We start from the raw sequence: 3,855 nt of genomic DNA, 5'->3' as shown, positions 1-3,855 counted from the left end.
ATGCTTTCACTCATCTCACAATGTATATTCACAAGAAAGATACCTGAATTCATAGGGACAAATCTTAATACATGTAAATCAAGTTGAACATTTTTTTTTTATTAATTTAAGGTTTTAATGGCATTACTTAATATATCACAATACTAACAATTGTTAGTTCTTTCTATGTTTCTGTAGGAGGCTTTAAGAGAGCTTTTTTGAAGAATCTATACTATCATTGTTCACAAACTAACTTCTCTAAGAGACTTGTGAGTATTACCATACTAAGTTTCACTTTCATATTTAAATTTTAAAGTTAACAATCTTGAGTGTGAATTAACATTTTTGAAATTCCTTATTTTAATATTCCCAGTTTGATTATTTAATTAAGTGATTAATAAAATGCGGAATAATGAAACTGGTACTGAAAACAGTTTTTCCGTAGTTACAGAATACAACTCTGTAACTCCAGAGAAACCCAGAAAAACAAAAAGTGCATAAAAGTAAAACACACAAGATTTTTGTACGTGGTTTCAACAATCCTTTCAGATTGTTACTAGTCCACGGGGCCACGCCCAGAGATAAGATTCATTAGATCGGTATCAAAAATACAAAGTAATTGACTTATGCATAAATAGACTCCCTCTTATTGTATGCCGCAAGCTTGATGTATTCCACCTACTAACCGAATCTTGATAAAACTCCAAGAGCTCGAACTCCCTTCGATCACCTTGAAGAGTGCTTGAATCCTCCCGATTCAAGGCTTAAAGGCTATCTCCCGAAAGCCTATACAACCATCTCCCGAAGGTTGTGTGCTTGTATCATCCCGATGCAAGACTTCAAAAGCAATCTCCTGAAAGCTTGTAAAACCCTTCTCCCAAAGGTGTGCTTGTATCCTCCCGATGCAAGACTTCAAAAGCAATCTCCCGAAAGCTTGTAAATACCTTCTCCCAAAGGTGCACTGATGCTCTTCTTCGTTGTAGACTTGAATACAGACTCAAGACAATACAAACTACAAATAAACAGAGTAAGAGTAGAACAACTCTTCTCTAGACAACAAAGACACTCTTTCCTTAAGATTTGAAAGTGAATGAAAGAGATAACAAAACCTGACAGCTATAGGATGTATTTATAATGAATATACATCCCATAGACAGCTTACATTCGGTCTGAACAAGACCTCAACCCACTAGAAACTTCCCTAAAATAATTCTTCAATCAGTCAAGGAATTTCCGTTTCTGTACCTACACAATCGTGGGCAGTAACTACAACTTTCCTTTTATAGAAAAGGAAAGTTTAGCTCCGGTTTTCTCTTCAAGAAACCTGATCTAAGAAAATGGAAAACTCAACACAAGATCAGATTAACAGCTGGTTAGAAAAGAATAAATATGTAATCAAAACTTACCATATTTACCTCAATTTCCATAAATAGGAAAGCTAGACAACTTTCCTTCCAAGTTTAGATATACACAAATAGGGAAACCATATTAAACACTCCAGCCGAAATATACATTAAATAATAAAATATTTTTGTCAATTAAATATGCCAAAAATAGAATTAACAATTTTAGTATTAAATTTATTACAATTTTATAACTACATAATCATTGCTTTTAATACATTAAAATAACATTTTAAGTATAAATATTTTTCTTTCAAACAAAACACACTATATTCCTTAAACAAAAAACATAGATAAAATCTAAAACAAATATCAAAACCTTAAATAAAACTAACAATACGTGGCTAGCCACGTAACATCTACCTAGTATATATATATATCAAACATGGAAAGTCAAAATAAAAAAAAAAAAGGTGTGATAAGCATATATATATATACATGCGCAATAATAATGTGTCAACACAGATAAATGTACGATCACATTTACACATATGTATATATACATATTAACACCATTAAATAAAACCTCAATATATGTCATACGTATGTATAGGAGGGTCTAACAGAAAACTTGTGGCATCACCGAACTTGTGGCACAGACGATTATCATCAAAGTTTGACAGTGGAAAACTCGTTATTAAAGAAATTCGTGAGTTTTCATCTAGTATATATAATATATATAGATATATTATATATAACATATAAATACATTCCTTAAAAATTATACATTTACATAAAACATATATATATATACATATATAATATACACATAAACAAAATTATATATTTACACAGTACAAATCACATATATTTACGCATACACATATATATATAAGCAATATACCAATCACTAAACATTCAAAGATGGAAAAATAAATCTTAAAAAAAAAAACTAACCTCTTAATTTCTGACCAAGCTTTTTACTCTTCCGGCATTTTTAATTTCCGTTAGTGTTTCGAGCGAAGTATCTCCCCCAATACTTCAAGCATGGACAAAAAATAAATAACTATAGAAAAAAAAACAGAAAAGAAAGAGAGAAATAAAAAAAAAAATAGTGAAAAAAACATTACCTGTCAAAGAAAATGGCGGTTGACGGTGGTGCGATGGGCGGAGGTGGAAGAGGACAAGAGAAATGGGCGGAGGAGGAGGAGGGTCGGAGGAAATGGGCGTAGGAGGAGGAGGAGGGTCGGGGGGGATTTTGTGGGGGAAAATGGAAAATGTTTTCTGAGTTAGGGTGGGGTGTTTTATAGTATTTTATTACCGGCAGGACCCGCTAGTATTAATAGGGTTCCGCCGGTAATAAAAAAATGGTCAGAATCCTTGACTAATACCGGCAGAACACGCCTCTAATAATCTGCCGGTATTAGTCATTTCAAATTTTGGGCAGTCAAAATTCCGCCCAAAGTATTAGAGGCGGATTTTCCGCCAGTAATACTCTAAATCCGCCGATATTAATATTATTTATTAATTTTTTAAAATTTTTAAAATGTAATACCAGAAGATTACCTTTTCTGCAGGTAATAATCCCATCAACACCGACGGTTTGGCTCCGCCGGTATTAATTTTGCCGGTATTGAAGCTTTTTCTTGTAGTGAGACAAACTTCACATCAGATCACATGTATGTACATGTCAACTTGTTACTAATAAAAATTACAATGCCAATCAAACTTTATAAATTGTTAATATTTTTTTATGACTATTATGAAAATAATATAAGCAAGTCGTGATATCAATTATACCAGTAGTGATTAGTGTTGTAAATTTAGATCAATTTTTTTGATGGGCACAAAATAATTAGTACGATCCTAAGAGGTACAAACACAACTAAGCACAAGAAAATATAGATTTAAGCACGACATAACATGATGTTACGAATTGACACGACACAATACTGTTTACCAAAATTTTCAAAAGTTAAATTAAAGAAGAGCTTAAGAAATTAATTAAGTAATAGAGATAGAAATTTTTACATGGTTCAGGTGTTAATGAAACATAGTTCACGAGTTAATGTATTGGCCAATCAACTTGATGTATTACAAGTGAGTTTACAAGTTAAAGAACCCTAATCTTTAGCTATCTTTCCTCACTTGGGGTTTTCTAGCTTAGAGGAGAAAATGTTGGGTTTTATGCCCTAAATAAAACTCTTTACAATCTGATTAGTTATCAATATAAGAAATTTGAAGTGATTGATGTTTGCATGAATTCTACATGCTAATGGTTTAATATGTTTGATATGTTTATTACATTCATACAAACAGAATCAGTTAAATCCAGATCATATGTTTATTCACAATTACAGTATCGTCAACACAGTGGAATGTGATTGTGTTCATATGAATCAAAAGTTTTGGTCCCTGTTTCATCAGTGTTATTGGATTTACACTAATGTGATAATCAGCGATGATGTGTACTTACACTTGGGGTAAGTGTTATGTTCTTTCCAGGACATTAGTAAAGTATACTAGTTTCGAA

This window comes from Cannabis sativa, chromosome 1 (genome assembly GCF_029168945.1).
Source record: "Cannabis sativa cultivar Pink pepper isolate KNU-18-1 chromosome 1, ASM2916894v1, whole genome shotgun sequence".
NCBI lineage: Eukaryota > Viridiplantae > Streptophyta > Magnoliopsida > Rosales > Cannabaceae > Cannabis > Cannabis sativa.
This window is presented reverse-complemented; position numbering follows the sequence as displayed.